The sequence below is a fragment of the Lactuca sativa genome, chromosome 7 (genome assembly GCF_002870075.4).
Source record: "Lactuca sativa cultivar Salinas chromosome 7, Lsat_Salinas_v11, whole genome shotgun sequence".
NCBI classification, from domain to species: domain Eukaryota; kingdom Viridiplantae; phylum Streptophyta; class Magnoliopsida; order Asterales; family Asteraceae; genus Lactuca; species Lactuca sativa.
Window position 1 is genome coordinate 143,172,139 of NC_056629.2, and position 21,165 is coordinate 143,193,303.

Below are 21,165 nucleotides of genomic sequence, written 5' to 3' on the forward strand. Positions count from 1 at the left end.
GTGAGGTAACTCACCTTACACTGTTGGATCTCATGGATAAATCTCTGGGTGCTAGCCCCCTAAAAATGCCCGCGCTAAAATCACAAAATATCATCTAATTAAAAATTGGATCCTAACTCACCCTAAGCGTCTAAACTAGGGTAAAAGACCTTTTTACCCTTCCTTAACTTGGTCCAAGGCCAAAGCCCATTCCAAATGTCCAAAGGCCCGATTTCCATAATAATCACTCAAAGCATAATATGGCCCAAACTATTTAGGCAAACTAAGGCCCAAACTCACTAGGTCCATTGAGGCCCAACAAGTATCAAACTAATGAGCTCTAAGGCCCAAAAGCTCCATGGACAACCCTAAAGTGGCCAAATGACCAAAATCCCTTCTTGAGTCAAAACAGTTGACCAAGGTCCACTTAGTCAAAAAGTCAAAGTTGTTCAACATGATGAGTACACCTTGAGTACAACCAAACAAAGTTGGGTTCCCAAATGAGTACGTGCAGCGTACTTAGGAGCACGCCCAGCGTACTTTGACTGAACCAAAAATCTAAAGCAAGGCTTAATCCTTTAAGCCTTCACATCCAAAGCCAGATCCATGTCTTAATTAGTGTCCTTAACCATAAAGTTTCCAACTTTATGGTCGTGCATGGCTATTAAGAGGTTTATACCGAAAATCCCAACTTCTTAATCAAAAATGACACTATAACTCATGCAATGAGGAAAGCTAACGCCCAAGGTCTCATTTTTATGATTCTAGACTCATCAAGACGTCTAAAAGAATAGCTCAAAGGGTCTGGAGTAACCCATTCTCACCAAGACCAAATTTTGGGGACAAAAGAAGCATAAAACCATAACATGAAGAGATTTAAGCATTCAAAGATCAAGGTTGAGACTTTATACCTTCTTGCAACTGAGAAAGGTGCCTAGTCCCTAGATCTACAAGCTAAATCTCCAACAAAGCTTCTTCACCGACTCCTTGTTCTACCAAAGGCACCAAATAACCAAAGATACAGCTTAAAAAGGTCAAGAATGCTCAGATATGCTATTAGGGTTCGAGATTAGGGTTTTAGGAAAATGGAGGCTGATAAAGAGGCCAGCTCATGGGACTTAAGTTGATTATATAGGGCTTGAACCCCAAAAAATAGGGTTTTGGGTCTGAGCACGTATGTCGTGCATACTCATTGTATGACCAGTGCACGCGGATGAACTATGCATCCATGCAAGGCTAGTACGCTAAGTGTACCACTCTAGTACGCCCCACGTACTAGCTAAGGCACTATTTTTTCAAACGTTTTGATAACAAGTCCAAATAAGAAACTTACCAATATCTAAGTGTTACAATTCTCCCCCACTTGAATCAAACTTTGTCCTCGAAGTCTGCTGCTCCAAATAACTTCGGATAATGCTCCTTCATCTCATCCTCCGCCTCTCAAGTACACTCCGAACCCTTGCAGTGTTGCCAATGAACTTTTACCAAGTCGACAACCTTGTTCCTCAAGGTTTTTATCTTCCGATCAAGAATCGCCACCGGTCTCTCAATATAATTCAGGCGGTCATCCACCTGAATATCCTCCAAGGGTACCACTACGGAATCATCCACTAAGCACTTCTACAGCTGAGAGACATGGAATGTGCTATAAATCTGACTGAGCTCATCTGAAAAATCCAATCAATACGTAACCCGACCCACCTAAGCCAAAACCCTGAAAGGAATCATATATTTGGGTCCCAGCTTGCCCTGCTTCCTGAATCAGATGACACCTTTCCAAGGTAACACCTTCAGGAGAACCATATCCCCCACCTAAAACTCCAAGTCTGATCGGCTCATGTCGGCATAACTCTTCTGCCGACTCTGAGCTGTCTGGACCCTACTCCGAACCTACTTAATTAGCTCAGTGGTATTGAGTACCACCTCGGTACTCCCCATAACCCGTTGACCGACCTCACCTCAACAAATCAGGGTCCTACATTTCCTCCTTTAGAGCATCTTAAAAGGAGGTTGATCATTATTGGTGTGATAACTGTTGTTATTAAAAAAATTCTGCTAATGGAATATATGTATCCTAACTCCCACCAAAGTAAAAAATACACGCTCGAAGCATATCCTCTAATGTCTAAATCGTCCGCTTGCTCTGACCATCAGTCTGAGGATGAAAAGTTGTGCTAAAATGAAGACGAGTACCCAACTCATCATGGAATCTCTTCCAAAACTTGGAAGTAAACCTAACATCCCTGTCGGAAACCATCGAGACAGGAACCCTATAACATGCCACAACCTCCCTGATATAAACCTCAACCAATTTTTCTGCAGAAGTAATCTCTTGAATTAGGATGAAATGCGCACTCTTGGTCAACCGATCCACGATGACCCAAATAGAATACACTCCCCGCACAGTCTAGGGTAACTTTGTGATGAAATCCATGGTAATATACTCCCATTTCCATACGAGAATCTCCAATGGGTGCATCTTTTCGTGAGGTCGTTGATGCTTGGCCTTGACTTTCCTGCAAGTCAAGCACCGCTCCACATACCAAGTCACATCCAACGTCATGCAGTTCCATCAATAATCAAGATGAAGATCCCTACACATCTTCGTCGCCCCAAGATGAATGGAGAACCTAGACTTGTGCGCCTCCTCCATCAGAACCTGCTGCACACCGCCCCAATACAGAGCCCAAACCCGCCGATGCAGAGTCAACAACCCACGGCTATCATAATCGAAGGAAGCCACATGACCCACAATACAGTCAATCTTATGGTGCTCTTCCTTCATAGCCTCAACATGAGCCTCACGAATCTGCTTTAACAACAGAGTAATCACAGTCATCCTCAAACATATGTCTCTGATTGGAGTTGCGACCGCCTTGTGGTTGAGAGCATAGGCCACCACATTAGCCTTCCCTGGTGATAAAGGATCTCATAATTGTAATCCTTCACCACATTCAACCACCGACGCTGCCTCAAATTCAGATTTGGTTAATCCATCAGCTACCTCGGGCTCTTGTGATATGTGTAAATAGTACAACGAACCACATAGAGGTAATGTTGTCAAATCTTAAGGCCGAAAACTACATCCCCCAGCTCCGATTCATGCGTCAGATAATTCTAGTCATGAGGCTTCAGCTGCCTCAAAGCGTAAGCGATCATGCGACCCCTCTGCATCAATACCGCACCCAACCCCAAGATCGACGCATGACAATAAACCACAAAATCCTCAACACCCTCTGGCAGGGTCAGAATCGGTGCCTCGCACAACCGCTGCCTCAAGGTCTTAAAATTTGCCTGCTGCTCAGGCCCCCAGCAAAATGTAACCGTTTTCTTTGTCAACCGAGTCAAAGGAACAACTATCTTGGAGAAATACTGGATGAATCTCCGATAGTAACCAGCAAGACCAAGGAAACTCTGAATCTCAGATGGAGACCTCGGAACCTCCCACTGCATCACGGCCTCGACCTTGGCCGGATCGACCAGAATACCATTCTAGTTGACAACGTGTCCCATAAATTGCACCTCGTGCAACCAAAACTCACACTTCGAGAACTTTGTGGAAAGTCTCTCACTGCTGAACATCTACAGCACTTCTCGCAAGTGCTCCTCGTGCTGCTCCTGAGTCTTGGAATAGACCTAGATATCATCGGTAAACACAATCATATAACGGTCCAGCATCAGCATGCACACGCGGTTCATCAGATCCATGAACGCGATTAGAGCAATGGTGAGCCCAAAAGGCATCACCATGAGCTCATAATGACCATAACGAGTCCGGAAAGTTGTCTTATGCACATCTTCCTCTCTGACCCTCATCTAACGATAACCTGGTCGCAAATCAGTCTTAGAGAACCAAGATGCACCATGAAGCTGGTAAAAAAGATCATCAATCCTCAAGAGTGGATAACGGTTCTTCATCGTTACCTTATTTAGCTCCCAGTAGTCAATGCACATATGATGAGGCCCGTCTTTCTTCTTCACAAACAAGAGCGGTGCTCCCAATTGTGAACTGCTCGGTCGAATGAACCCTTTGTCTAATAGCTCCCGCAGCTATGTAGACAAGTCCAACATCTCGGGAGGAGCCAATTGATACAGTGCTTCGGCGATTGGAGCCGCACCATGAACCAAATCAATCCTGAACTCAACCTGACTCTACAGAGGCATCACAGGAAAATCCTTCGGAAACACATCCGGGTAGTCCACCTCAATAGATACATCATCCACAGTCTCCTTAACCTTATTCTGGGTATCCATAACATAAGCGACAAATATTGAACAACACTGCTGAATATAGCATTTGGCCCTCACTGCTGAACACAAAATTGGCCCACGTTTAGCTCTCTCTCCATGAACCACTAACTCTCCCCCACTTGGGGTTCGATCACCGCCCCATTAGGGCTGAACCAATCTATACCCACAATAACCTTGTTCCCACGCAAAGGAATGGGAACCAAGTCGACCAGATACTGCTCGCTGAATAAGTTAAGAATACAACCACGATGAACCCTTGCAACCCGAATAGATCTATCATCCGCGATCGCGACATCTAATGGACAATCCATCTCCCCCAGAGCTCCAACAAACCTCTTGCTAAGCGCAAGCGATACAAATGATCGAGTAGCCCTCGAATCCTAAAATAAAACACATAATATAAGCAAACAAACCAATATAAATAAAGAGATTATGAGAAGATACATACCCGTCACCACGTCGGGAGTCGCACGAGCCTCCTCGGCCGTCGGCTGAAAAGCCATGATATTCACCACAGGGGCTGCCGCCTTCCCTCACGACCATTTGTGACCCTCAATGTCACTCGAATGAGTGCTGCAACTATACCTACATCCAAACTCGTACAATTGGCCTTCTTGTGGCCCCTCTAATTTCAATGGAAGCGAATCAGAATCACAACCTGGGTTGTGTTGGTACAATCCCTACTTAAGTGACCAGTCTTATCGCACTTATAGCAACCCTAACCACCCAACCTACAATCCCCATCATGCATCTTTCCATACTTACCATAGCGGCCATAGCCTTACTGGCCCTACTATCTAGACTCAAAAGTCTTGGGCTTCTTTGTTGACACCCGAATGTCTATACCTGCTTTGCTTTCCTCTTCCCAAGGTGATCCAAGTGAATTTCCATTTCCCGGGCTCTGTCTATCATATACTCCAACGTCTGACAAGATGTGAAGCTAACAAACTCCTTGATATCTGCTCTCAACATATCATGGTATTGAGTATTTTTCATCTCCTCGTCTACAACATACGATGGAACCAGTAGATCTTTTTCCCTAAACTTGGCGGTGATCTCCGCCATAGTCTCAGTTGTCTGGTGTGGGTCTTCAAACTCCCATGCCAATTGTTGCACCTCGATAGCCAGTGAAAACTCTGCTCGAAATATGGTCACAAAATCAGCCCAGGTTATGGCCTCAATAGTTGGTGCTCCTAAAGCATATCCAACCTCCTCCCAACAGTCCCAGGCTCACTCCCTCATACACCTTGTAGCGAACCAAACCTTAGACCCTTCGGAGTGGAAGCTCATCATCTAGGCACGCCACACCACCAGAAATCCTTGAATGTGAGGGTACGGGCTCAATACTGTCTGACAAACATCTTAGCTCGAAACTCCCGAAAGAGCTCCTCCATCATCTCGATAATCCCTTCCTTGATTGTCCTAAACATCACCGGGGTCGCCTCAAGGATACCTTACGTAATCTCCAACGCAATGAACTCGTGTAATCCCCCGTTAATTGGTTCGGTACCAAATCTTGAACCTCTTGCTTCACCACGCGTCATCACCATATTGAAACACAACGTGCAAACAATCAGAATACACACGAAGAGGTTTACACTCTATACTTTTCGCAGAATCATCATGACTTTCCTTGACTAGGCTATACACATCCTGTGATTTCAATAGTACGGGCCTAATACTACCTTCCACACCTATGTGAAACTTCCTCAAGGATCGCCTCAAACCCTCTAAGTCACTTCCCTAATATCAAGATACTTCACTTGCACAACAGAGCACCCTATGCGCTAAAACACCTCCTAGGCTTTCCAAGAGTTCCCTTTAAACCACTCTCTGCCATCAGCTACAGAAGAGAATCCCACTAATACCTTCTAACTGCCTCATGAATACAATTACATGCCACAGGCACTAGATAAATCTTCGACTACCCGGTCTCACCCTACAACGGTTGGACTCAAACAAGAGCTATGCAATAGAGTTAAACCTAACCTTCTAAAATTATCTAATCCATGTATCATGTAACTTAACGTATTCACTTAAAAGTTAGCTTATATCATTGAGGTATCTAAAAGCACAAAGCAATCAGCATTCGAGCGTCGAGTGATCCAAACCAGTGCATCACCTAGTCAGATCATTTTATCCAACATCTGAAATCCATAATAGCATGCAGTTGTAATAGCTTAACCAACAGGAATATAAATGCATCTCTCCTAGCATTCTGTTATGTAATCCTAAGCAGATCCTTAGCCCTAATCTAGCATGTAATTCTCATGTACTCATACTAGAATAATAAACATAACACATGTATGGGTTTTTTCGGAAATAATTACATGAGCTCAGTCGATTGCATGCATCACACTCCATTTCTTTGTAGAAATATTCTCATAAAATTTGTTTTCTTTCAAAAAGTTTACCAATTCCTCAGTTTGAGTTCAGACACACCTGAAAGTATGCTTGAAACCCTCAATCCAAGGCACAGATACCAACTTGTAATGTCCCAAAAATAATAGAAAAAATTGTTGCATTAATTCAATTAAAACAATTATTAATTCATTCCATAAACCCATCAAAGTATGAAAATGTATCAAATAGTTATCAGAGTACAAAAAAGTATAAGAATGTGAAATATTGGTGGATGCGATGCAATCACGTCAAGCACTTCTCTTTGGAACCAGAAATATTTAAACATAAACATGAAACCGTAATGTAATGTCTAAAAAAATAAGACCCAAAAAATTTCAATTTTGATTTAGTAACACCAATATCCCAAAAACATCATCATAAAAATCCCAATAAAACAATTGTATCAAACATCATATCATATCAGAGTAACTCACAAAATGTGGAACGAGGTGGTGTATGCTCTGAAATCATAGCGAGCTCTTCCCTTTGGAACCAAAAGTACCTGAAACATAAACTGAAATTAATAAGCACAAAGCTTAGTGAGTTCCCCAACGTACCACATACCATACATAAATAAACACATAACGGGCCCCACCCAATGAGTGTATCCCCCCCCCCCCACACACACAAGCACATACTCGTATAACGGGCCCCACCCACTGAGTATAACGGACCTCGCCCACACTCACATATCAGTCCCTACCCACTAAGTATAATGGGCCCCACCCAAACTTACATAACGGGCCCTGCCCAACATACAATTCATAGAAGCACATACACATAAAAGAGTCATACAGACATCTAGTATCCTAGCATCACTGATCATGGGCCAGCATTGGTGCCTTAGACCCGCTAAACATGATGAGGAAACTCACCTCCCACTGTTGGATCTCATGGATAAATCTCTGGTTGCTGGCCCGCTAAAAATACATGTGCTATAATCACAAAACATCATCTAAACTACGGTAAAAGACCTTTTTACCCTTCCATAACTTGGCCAAAGGACAAAGCCCAATCCAAATTTACAAAGGCTTAATTTCATAATAATCACTTAAAGCCCAATATTGCTCAAATTAACTAGGCCAATTAAGGCCCAAACTCACTAGGTCCAGTGAGGCCCAACAAGTAGCAAACTAAAGGGCCCAAAGGCCTAAAAGTTCTAAGGGCAACCCTAAAGTGATCAAAAGACCAAAATACCATTCTTGAGTCAAAAAAGTTGACCAAGGTCAACTTAGTCAAAAAGTCAATTATCAAAAATGAGTCAAGGTCAAAGTTAGTCAACAGGATGAGTACGTCGTGCATACTCAGCAGTACGCCCAGCATACAACCAAACAAAGTTGGAGTCCCAAATGAGTACATCCAGCATACTCTGAATGAACTAAAACTTTAAAGCAAGGCTTAATCCTTTAAGCCTTCACGTCCAAAGCCAGATCCATGTCTTAAATAGTGTCCTTAACCATAAAGTTTCCAACTTTATGGTTTTGCATGGCTATTAAGAGCTTTATACCGAAAATCCCAACTTCTTAATCAAAAAAGACACTATAACTCATGCAATTAGGAAAGCTAACGCCCAAGGTCTCATTTTTATGATTCTAGACTCATCAAGACGTCTAAAAGAATTGCTCAAAGGGTCTAGAGTAACTCATACTCACCAAGACCAAATTTTCGGGACAAAAGAAGCATAAAACCATAACATGAAGAGATTTAAGCATTCAAAGATCAAGGTTGAGACTTTATACCTTCTTGCAACTGAGAAAGGTGTCTAGTCCCTGGATCTACAAGCTAAATCTCCAACAAAGCTTCATCGCTAACTCCTTATTCTACCAAAGGCACCAAATAACCAAAGATACACCCCAAAAATGTCAAGAATGCTCAGATATGCTATTAGGGTTGCAGATTAGGGTTTTAGGAGAATGGAGGCCTATAAAGAGTCCAACTCTTGGGACATAAGGTGATTGTATAGGGCTACCTTAAAAAATAGGTTTTTGGGTCTGAGCATGTACGTCGGGCGTACGTGGATAAATTTTCTGTCCATGCAAGGCTAGTACGCTAAGCATATCGCTTCAGTACGCCCCGCGTACTAGCTAAAGGACCATTTTTGCAAACTTTTTGATAACAAGGCCAAATAAGAAACTTACCAATATCCAAGTGTTACACGTAAGCACAAATCTTAGTGAGTTCCCCAAAATACCCCATACCATACATACACATCAGCTAAAAGTTGTACATGTTTATTTCACCCCCGAGTCTATTTCAACTCGATCAGTACTTTCCAACCATACGGGTCTATTTCACCCCACATACAATCAGCATACAGTCATATCAACAAGAGTCAAAAAGCCAACAAGCACATACAGGTATATCAGCAAGAGTCAAAAAGACAACAAGCACATACAGGTATATCAGCAAGTATCACAAAGACAACTATCATCCTACAAACATAATCCAGTGGGTCAGCATTGGTGCCTTCGGCCCATAAGTATAGTGAAGACACTCTTTTCCATCAATTCTAAAAGAGTTACTAGCATAAAAGTTTGTGCTGTACATACATCCATTTCTTGAACTCATATTAGGTAAAAATATGGATTTTATGAATAAGATTTCATGCATGACACCAAAACTCATTCTTACTTCATATCCAAAGCACCCAACACCCCAAATGACCTAGAGATTCATCAAGTTGTAAACTTTATGATATCTCACCACCCAACCCATCAAGACATGAAGAATAAGGGACAAATCTAGAAATCTAGCAATTTAGCAAAGAAAAGATTGAGTCTTAGACACTCACCAAGGTCCATAAGATATGCTAGAATATGAAGATGATGTTTGCAAGGTGAACCACTACACCAAAAGGCATCTTTTTCCATCAAAGGTCACAAGAAGTACCAAATGAGCTCACTATATTCTAAGGAGGCTAGGGTTTGGGTTTTTGAGCTTGGGGGGGGGGGGGGGGGTAATGGAGGCTGAATGATCATGAAACCCTAGCCATAATGTCCTTTAAATAGGGCCTAAAGCCTAAGAATTAGGGTTTTCTCTAAAAATAGTTGACATGCCATGGTAACCCATGGCCACGTCGTAGCGGTCATTAAAATCTTGCAATCAAAACAAGTACCGGCACCCCGTGGTAAATCCCCACCATGCGGTGGCCACCCAAAAATGAAATTTTAAAATTAGAAATTAACTCTTACCTGAAACGGGTGTTACTGCTTGGATGGTTCTAGAATTGCCTTTTTCTTCAACTATTGAACAATTATAATTCACCATTTGCACCTTTAATTAATTCCAATTAATCCCGAATTACTTCTAGATTAATTTTGATTAATAATTAATCAATTCTAACTTTTTCATATTAATTTATTAATCATATAAATTAACAAATCGATTATTTAACAATTGATCTCATATTAACTTATAAGTCACATAATACCAATAAACTTCCCACAATACCATCCTACTTTGTCCACCGCGTCGTGGCACCCATTTACCACACCGTGAGGGAGCATACATTGCCCTCTACTTACGACGAAGGACTTCTTCTAAATCCTCGACATCAGTCATCGTGTCATGGTGAGCTATTTACCGCGCCGCAGTAACTAAAGATCAGCAGAGTGCATTGTTGATTTCATTCTAGCTTTGGGGACACATTTTCCTCCAAATTCTAACATTTATATTTTCTTTCTTTCTAAAGCATTTTCTATGATATTTATATCCATATGAAGGTGGGAACATACAATACAACTCTGTTAAGTAATTTTTCATTGAATTAATATGGGCCTTAGTCTATTAAATCACTAATTTGGCCCAAAAAGCATAAAAATACTCATTTTACCCTTTTGGCCAAAATGCATATTCTCATGTATTTCCTCTCTTGAACTTGCTCATATAATCTCATATAAGTTACTTAAACTTGTCTTGGCCATTTTCATGAAGTCACAACTTCATAAACTTATCATATTCTCATAAATGACCATTTTTCCATTTCCGTCAATACTTGATTAAAAGTGATTTTACTCTAAATTTTTGGTTCTTACACAACACGTTGAAGGAAAATGTGACATGAAGTGAACTTGATAATGCGACACATGAGGTGTGATTCAAGTTATGTTAGTTCAACAGTGACATCAATTTACTTTGGGTAAATGTAGCGTGTTCTGAAGTAGGTTGTTGTGAGCTTTTTGTTACGAGTCTTTAGTGACAGATAACAAAGTGTCATGAAAAGTGTTAAATCACGATGTGTGAGAAGAAAACGTGATTCGCCTGGTCGCAACGCGTTTACGACATTAGTGAAAAAATAAAAGAGTTCAGCTCGTCATTTTTGTCACACCCCCAAATCGGATGTCGGAAGTGTCTGGGGGTGGAACAAGAACACAGTTTCACAATAATTGTATACATTGAAACACAAGTACATAAACAATCATCATACCATATGATTATATCAGTTACATGACCCAAATGTTACTTAGTATCAAAATACATTACAAGATTTCCATGTTATCAAATAAAGTAGTTCATCTTCAAACTCACTCTCATTATCTCTAAGCTCTCCAAACACTCTCTAGTTAATTCCAAGCTTTTTGGCAAGTGTTTAGCAAGGATTTTTGGTAATTTCTCTTCATATTTTCAAGATTTCTATCTTTTCCCTACCATAATTTTTTGGTTGTCTCATTTTCACTCTTGAAACCAAAAACCCTATGCAAGATCTTAAAGTTCAAGAAGGTGTTGTCTTTCAAAGCTTGATATTTACCTCATTTTTCCCACCATTTCTTGCCATCTTCAAGGGAAATCACAAAAGATGAGTTCATACCCCCCTTTTCTGCTAGTTTTCACTCATTTTACACATTCGGGGGAGGTTACATGCCATGCAAACAAAATACATTTTGGACAATGACTTTACACAAAGGTCCTAGATCTAGAATATGTTGGATAAAACTTTTAACCTTTGGGTAATACTATTACATGCATGTTCACGTTCTATTTAAGAAAATATATACATATACTAATGTTTTTAAAGGAAGCACACAAGTCTCATTCTTTCATATACACAAGCTTCTAATATTAGATCTACTGTATGGTGGTTAATACCTTTATCCATTGGATAATTTTATTACACATTGGATAAACATAAACTAACATTTTTACAAAAAGTCTAGTTTTGGAAGATTAAAACTTTGTGTTTACACATTGGATAAAAGCATTACCCCTTGGTTAATACCATTATCCATTGGGTAATACGATTACACACTAGGTAACCAACATACATGTAGAACAACACTTTGAACATCGGAAAGCTTCGATTTCATTTACAACCTAGAATAACATACTTTCGACGGGTTATGTGAGACATTTTTTCAACCATTACGCTAAGTCCCAAAACTTATAATCGTTAAATCTTAAGTGAGCGAGAAAATTGTGTATAGATCTATATGGGATTGACAACCCTACTTATAGTTGCTATCTACAATCACGACCGACGAGTCAAGGGTGACAATTGTCTTAACATTTCATGACGTCCAAAGAAGCGTCATAGCGGGCAGCATTACAGTCGATAGCTCTATTATAAGGGCTCACTATAACATCGAATAGTGAAATTCTAGTGCAAAACACATTTATAAGTATGATTATTTACTTATACACTATATTTATAAGTATGGTTATTTACTTATACACTACATTTATAAGTATGGTTATTTACTTATACACTACATTTATAAGTATGGTTATTTACTTATATACTACATTTATAAGTATGATTATTTACTTATACACTGCATTTATAAGTATGGTTATTTACTTATACACTTGATTTTTGGATAAAAATAATGACATGACAAGTCACTTTTTATAAGTTTAGAAGTTATGGGAATTTTTATTTTATAAATGCTTTTGGATACATACTACACACATATATTCTTTTTTATGCTGATGGCGTACAAATACAAAACTTTTTACAAGACGAAGATATGATTTTCACATACGAAAACATCTCAGATTTTTTCTACAAATAAACTCTTATGAACTCACCAACATTTGCTGGAGGCTTTTAGTGGTGCACTTGGTATATCCTTAGTACCACTTGTACCGGGTTTATCAAAGCTTGAGGGCTTGTTGATGGGTTCAGCCACGTACCTACCCTTGACTCTCCAAGAGGTTCTCTCCGACAGGCCAACCGTTTCTTCTGCATTTGTCCATTGGAGCAGACCAGAAGTAGTTGTCACAACCTTCAGCATTATCTTTATCGACCATGGAGGTCAACTCTGCCGTTTGTTTCTTACTTATTCCTTCAACGGTATATACTTGGTTCGGCACTGTTTGCACCTTTCGATAAACTACCGCCTTTTCTTTGAGGACTTTGGACTTATCTTTGGAAATGCGAGCAAATTCAACAGAATTTTTAGATACAAGCGATTTTGCTGCTTCTGATTCACTCTTGAGAAATTCTGAAAAATCAATCTCGTCTTCTACCGAAATTTCGCTCATTTCACTTTCCTCATCAAATTCAGAAGTGGTTTCTAAATTCATTTTATTTTCTGAACTCAATTTGGCATTGGATGAGTTGAACTTCTGTAAGGTCTCGGTTTTGATTTTTAATTTATTTTCATCTAGTAAATTCCTTAACATACATTTATGTTCTTTGGACTCAATAAAAGACTCAATTTTGTCCATTCCATATTTATAGGTCACTGAAAGCTCATCTGAGGACATTATAGATTCACATTCAGCGGTGACTTCGTCCTCCTTAAATTCAAGGAAAGGCAAAATCATTTTATGAGTCTTTTTACCTATCTCACAATCTAAGTGCAACTAGGTGATATTAGTGTATAAGAGTTTAGCAATTAAACAGAAAATATTTCTTTATTTCTAGAACCTCAAATAGTCTCATTGCAAATAAATAAGTTCATCCCTCGCCCTAACTAACTCTAACTCCTTCTGATGTATCCATATCCTTCTCTCTTCACTCTTGGAAGACTCCCTGCTGAGTTGGTCAGTTAGGTTAGAATTTGCTAAGCAAGTTTGCATAAGACTGCCACTTAAGTTAGAGAACTTGAATTTTAAATCATTTAACTCTTTTTCGTAATTTGTTACTGGTATTTTAAGTGATTCTAGGATAGACTGTACCTTTTTGATCAACTGATCACAATCGCTGATCCTTTCACTCATAGGCTTGGCAACGAAACATTTGTCTTCCTTAAGCTTCGCTTCCTCATGCTTACTTTCGGTTGTCACCATTAAGCATCTGCTAGCCAACTCAGTAACTCCTTCTCTTGCCACATAAGCTCTTTCGTGCGAAGGTCTGCGTACCTCTTCATCTTCAGAGTCTGTAGACCGGACTTCTACTCCCCCAAACTCATCATCAACAATATGTTCCTGCACAATTAAAGCATTCATAGAAACGTTAGATGTTTTCTTCTTCTTTATCTCCTCCAACTTTCGCATGTGGTATGCTTCGTCATCTTCATCATCCTTTTTCTCAGACATCTTTCTCAGCATGTAATCCTTGGCAAAGTGGTTCTTGTCGTGATAGTAGTTACAGTCATATCCTGAATCTTGCACAAGCTTGCTCTCCTTCTTCTCGTTATCCTTCTGAGTAGTATTTTTGCTCTCTTCTTTCGTCTTTTCAGAGCTATAGCTTGCTTGCCAGTTTCGGTTCTTGTTGACAGGGAACTTCTTACAAGCAAACTTCTTTGGCTTTGTAACCATCATTGCATATTCATCATTAGTCAGATCGCACTCCGACATATCAGATTCTTCCTCTTCGTTTGCCACACTCTTGCTTTTAGAAACAAGGGCCAGATAACCCACACCCGAAACTACTTTCGCTTCCTTAGTCACCACACTTTCATGAGATTTAAGTATTCCTATCAATTTTGCCAACGAGTAGGACTTAAATTGCTCATGTGCCTTTATAGTTGAGACTACTTCCATTCATTCGAGTCTTAAGCCTTTCATCAATGTCACCTTTTGTTAGTTCAACTTCCTTTCAATACCATATTTCATCATCTTGCTAAGTAGATGGTTGAAACGATCGAAAGTGTAAATGAGTTTCTCTTCGGGTTTTTGTACGAAAGCACCGAACTCAGAGAGCAAAAGGGTTTGGATGGAGTGCTCTACATCCTCATCAGTTGAATATAATTCTTTCAACCTATCCCATATTTCTTTAGTTGTAGTGTATGAACTTACCAAATGAAAAGTATTGGCTTGTAAAGTGAATCTGATCATTCTCATGGCTTTAACTTTTCATAGCACCTTGTCCTTTTCGTCTTGAGGGATCTTCTCTACGTCCACCAAGAGTTGGTTGTACTCTTTTTGAGATTTGATCGTTCTGTTCATTCTAGAGTGAACAAACGGACCCAATGTTATTGCTTCCCAGATTAGACATTTTCTTCAGATCTAATAATGCAGTCTTCAAAGTGATGCGCCCATACTTCATAATCTTGAATATAGAGAATGGGATCTCTCGTAGTGGATCCTATACTATTGGAGATGTTGATTGGATTAACTTGAGAATCGTCGTGAGACATGATGAAAAACTTCTTCTTTTAATCTGCTTAAATCGGACTTCTAAGGATGAGACTAGGGTTTTATCGAACACTAAACACACCGTCGACAGGAAGAAGACGGCTTCTATATATTCGATAAAAGTGGAAACCCTAACAGATTTGTAACACCCATTTTCCCAGGTATATTGATTCATGTTGTATTTCTTTAATTATGTAAGGTGACTCGACGAGTTGGTGCTTAGACTCGTCGAGTCTGGTCACGACTGGATGACGTGGTTAATGAGGGGACTTGACAAGTCAAGGAGAGTGACTCGCCGAGTCAGAGCTGACGAAAGAAACCCTAATTTCTCAGGTTTGGGACGTATTTAAAGGCCCTTATGGCCTTCATTTGCGGCTACCAGTCCATAGAGAGGAACCCTAGAGTGCTTGAGCGTCTTGAGAGAGAAAGGAAGCCATTCTTGACCTTTGTGGTGTTTTTTAGCAAGAAGAAGGAGGTCCTAGCCGAGGGGAAGCAATGGAGATTGCTATTCTGTGGATTTGAAGCTAAGATCATCGCATTTGAGGTATTAATTCGACTCTTCTTCTGTTTTATGAAGAGTATATGGATTTAGGGTTTCTTGTGCCCTTTGTTAGGTTGATTTGATGTCCAAATAGTCCCTTTCTGGTGATGAGGCTTTGGATCTGGATCCATAGAGGTCCAGAGAGCCTTACTCATCAAGCTTTATGAAGAACAATGGAGGTTATGACCTTGGGTTAAGGTATTTGGGGCTAAATCATCATATATGGTCATATAGATGTTGCATGTGCATCAAGATAGAGACTTTACATGATTATTGATCTTGGGAAGGTTAGATCTAGGGATTAGAGGAATACATCTGGCCTCAGAAGGTTGTTTGAGGTTGTGCATGAAACGAACTCGCCGAGTCCATGAGCAGACTCGACGAGTCGGAGCGGATTGTCTCGTGACTCAAATCAGTGGATGACTCGTTGAGATGGGTGAGTGACTCGGTGAGTCAAAAAGGATTCAAAGGACTCGAGTTCACGTATGGACTCGACGAGTCTATGCAAGACTCGACGATTCGGGTCAAAGGTTGACCGTTGACCAGCGTTGACCCGGGTTGACTAGTGTTGACTTAATAGTGTTAGTCAAACTAAGTCAAGAAAGTATTAATCATAGATGTGCTTATGATATAGGAGGATGGTAGGTCGGGGAATCAAGCACGAGTGATTATACGACATCAGCGAGGTGAGTCTTCTCACTATGCCATACCCGATGGGGTAATTATGTGTGACCGGAAGGTCTTATGTGTATGATGTTTATGTGATACATGTTATATATATGTGATATGATATGATATGAGTATGATGATACGGACCGGAAGGTCAACAGGGTATGGGTCGGAAGGTCAACAAAGTTATGGGATGGAAATCCCCTAAGACACTTGGATCGGAAGATCCTATAGAGTTATGGCCTGGAAGGGTGTATGTGTTGTATGTGGTATTTTGGGGAACTCACTAAGCATTTATGCTTACCGTTTGTGTGTTATGTGTTTCAGGTAACAGTGATGATCGCGGGAAGGCGCCGGCATGATCAGTACACACTTGCAAATTATATGTTTTGAGATCTTGGGATATGGATTATGTATTGTGTTTTATGGAAATATTGGATACATGATTTGGAATGATTTGGAAATGAAATGTTTTTATAAAAGAAAATTTTAAATGAAAAATTGTTTGAAATTTATCGGTGTTACAAGATTCTTCAAACAGAAGAGATGCGAATATATTACACAGTCTCCCGCTCTGATACTAATTGATGAGAATATTGCGCTATTAGTTCGATAGATTCAAAACAGATAAACAAGAATGAAGTAATCAAAGGACACAAGAATAAATCAAATGATGTCAAATGATTAATGTCTACCACCTCAGAAGAGCGCGGTGAAGAACTTCGACTGTAGAGGTGTGTATAGGGTTACAATGCAAAAGTAATTAATGAGAACTCTCTCTTAACGCTATACATGCATGCATAATATATAGTCTAACCCTAAGCTTAAACCACGGTTGGACAGGCCCAAACCGGGTAATCAAAATATAACATTAAGCTCATATGGCGCAACACACTAAAGCCAACAGTAACTACCACCTCTATGGGGCATGTAAGGATTTCCAATGCACCAACAACAAATGAAAGGGACACACTGTCCAGTATTGCAAGATTCCCCCACAACAAAACAAGCAGCCCAATGATAACAATGCTAGAGCCAGCCGTGCCTGTTACGGGTGCGGGGAAACCGGCCATTTTAAATGCAACTGTCCCAAGAACAACAATCAAAACGCAGGAAGGGTTTTAACCATGGGGCAAGGAGAGGCGGTGCAAGATCCAACAGTGATGACCGGTACGTTTCCCCTCAACAACTCTTATGCGTGTGTTTTATTTGATAGTGATGTCGAACGAAGCTTCGTAATCCATAAATTCAAGTACTTATTAAATCAAAACCCTCACAAATTGAACGAAACTTATATGGTCGAGATGGCCAATGGTAAAACATAATCAACCAACGATGTCTACATAGGGTGCACGCTAACGTTAAATAATCACTCTTTCCCAGTCAATTTGATGCCTGTTAATATTAGAAGTTTTGATGTGATTGTTGGCATGGATTGGTTAAGCCCCCATCAGGCTGAAATTATGTGTCACGAGAAGGCCATTCGCCTTCACCTACCCAACGACGAAACCCTAATAGTCTATGGCGATAAACCCAGCTCAAACCTCCAACTCATTTCTTGCATCCAAGCACAAAAGTACTTGCATAAAAAGAATCACGCCTTTCTCGCTCATGTCGTGGATAAAACAAAGGAGGAGAAAAACATTAACGGTATTCCTGAAGTACATGATTTTCCCGTTATATTTCTCGAGGAATTTCCTGGAATACCTCCCGAGCGCCAGGTTGAGTTCCGAATCAATCTTGTACCTGGAGCCAAACCAATTGCCAAATCCCCTTACAGATTAGCTCCTACCAAAATGTAATAGTTATCCAGTCAACTAAGTGAGCTTCTCGACAAAGGATTCATCAGGCCAAGCTTTTCACCTTGGGGAGCTCCGGTTCTATTTGTCAAGAAGAAAGACGGATCTTTCAGAATGTGCATAGATTATCGAGAATTGAACAAGCTCACCGTCAAGAATCGATATCCACTTCCCCGAATCGATGATCTATTCGACCAACTCCAAGGAGCCAGTTACCTTTCCAAGATAGATTTGAGGTCTAGATACCATCAGCTAAGAGTCCGAGAGGAGGATATCCCAAAGACCGCCTTTCAAACCCGTTACGGACACTTCGAGTTCGTAGTCATGCCTTTTAGTCTCACAAATGCACCTACAGCCTTCATGGACCTGATGAACAGAGTCTGCCGGCCATTTCTTGATAACTTCGAGATTGTTTTCATCAATGATATACTTGTTTACTCGAAGAGCAGGAAAGAACACAGTCAACATTTACGGTAGATCTTGGGAACGTTGAGAACGGAAAAGCTTTACGCAAAGTTCTCAAAATGAGAATTCTAGATTCGCAGAGTGGAATTTTTGGGTCACATACTCAGCGAAGAGGGAATACATATGGACCCTGCCAAAATCAAAGCTATTAAGGGCTGGACAACCCCAAGAACCCCAACCGAAATCCGACAATTTTTAGGCCTCGCCGGTTATTACCGAAGATTCATCCAAAATTTCTCCAAAATCGCCAAGCCTCTCACCACTCTCACCCAGAAGGGTGCACCTTTCCTTTAGAATGACAAACAAGAAGCTGCCTTCCAAACTCTGAAACAAGCCCTCTGCATTGCTCCAATATTGTCCTTTCCAGAAGGAATGGAGGACTTTGTAGTATACTGCGATGCTTCTAATCAAGGGTTGGGATGTGTGCTTATGCAGTGAAGAAAGGTGATAGCATACGCCTCAAGACAACTAAAGACCCATGAAGTAAACTACACCACCCACGACCTCGAGCTGGGAGCTGTGGTCTTCGCTTTAAAGATTTGGAGGCACTACCTTTATGGTACCAAGTGCACCATCTTCACTGATCACAAGAGCCTCCAACATATATTGAGTCAAAAGGAATTGAATATGAGGCAACGAAGATGGGTCTAGTTGCTAAACGACTACGAGTGCGAAATCAAATACCACCCAGGCAAAGCAAATGTAGTAGCCGATGCCTTAAGTCGAAAAGAGTACTTGGGTTGCCGAGTAAAGACGTTGACAATAACCATCCATTTCCATCTATCCTCACAAATCAAGGAGGCTCAGCAGGAAGCCTTGAAGCCAAAAGACGTCGCAAATGAAGCCTTGCGCGGAATGGAGAAGAATCTGACGATCAAAGAAGACGGAGTCTATTATCTTATGGACCGAATCTGGACACCGAGGTTCAGTGGATTTTGGGATGTGATAATGAATGATTCTAACAAAACAAGGTACTCTATCCATCTGGGTTCTGACAAGATGTACCTAGATATCAAGCAACATTATTGGTGGCCGAATATGAAAGCAGAGATTACTACTTACGTTGGCAAGTGTCTCACTTGTGCCAAGGTTAAAGTGGAATATCAGAAGCCCTCGGGTCTACTTCAGCAACTCGAAATACCCGAGTGGAAATGGGAGAGGATAACAATGGATTTTATAACTAAATTACCCAAGACCGCAGACAGTATGGATGCTATCTGGGTGATTGTTGACCGATTGACCAAATCCGCCCATTTCCTGCCAATAAAGGAGACATACAAGATGGAAAGACTAATACGAATATACCTGAAAGAGGTGGTAAGACTCCATGGAGTCCCTATATCTATCATCTCAGATCGGGATAGTAGATTCACCTCTCGTTTTTGGCAGTCACTCTAGAAAGCATTGGGAACCCGACTGGATATGTGCACTGCCTACCACCCCCAGCCAGATGGCCAAAGCGATCGAACAATTCAGACTCTAGAGGACATGCTCCAAGCATGTGTAATAGATTTTGGCAAAGCCTGGGATACCCACTTGCCCCTAGTAGAATTTTCATGCAACAATAGCTACCACACAAGTATAGGAGTCGCCCCTTTCAAGGCCTTGTATGCCCGGAAGTGCAGATCGCCCCGTTGTTGGGTTGAGGTGGGTGACACCCAGCTGGCAAGAGGGCAGCTACCGGATAGCACTCTCACCAAGCCAGAGATCATCTGGTAAACGATCGAGAAAATAGACCAGATCAGGTCACGACTTCAAGCGTCTCGGGATAGACAGAAAAGTTACGCAGACAAGAGGCAAAAGTCGCTGGAGTTTCAAGTAGGAGACCGTGTGTTACTAAAAGTATCTCCCTGGAAAGGGACGGTCTGCTTCAAGAAGCGAGGAAAGTTAAACCCACGCTATATCGGAACATTCGATATCCTTGCCCGAATTGGTCCAGTGGCCTATAAGCTGCAGGTACCCTCCAAGCTCAGAAACGTGCATCCCGTATTTCATGTATCAAATTTGAAAAAGTGCTTATCGGATGAAACCTTTGTAATCCCACTAGAAGAGATCAAGGTAAACGAAAATCTCTTGTTCATGGAAGAACCAGTTGAAATCATGGACAGAGAAGTGAAACGTACTAAGCAAAGTCGCATCCCAATCGTAAAGTTTCGTTGGAGTGCCAAACGCAGGCCTGAATTCACATGGGAACATGAAGATCAAATGTTGCAGAAGTATCCCCACCTATTCGCTAAACCTTGAAGGCTACTTCAAAGCAAAATTTTAGGACGAAATTCCCTCAAGCGGGGGACGATGTGACAACCGGCAACCTTCTGGCCAAGTCAAAGTCAAGTCAAGGTCAATCTGGTCAACTCAACTAGTGTTATATGTTAGAGATTTCCTTATGTTTACTAATGTACAACTATAAATTGTAATGCAAAGTAACACGTGAAAGTCCCAAATGTTCAAAATTTAAAACCCTAATCTGAGTTATGGAAGTAACAACTCTATAAAGTACTATTGAGTACCCTTCAGGGGTGTATAACACTCAAAATG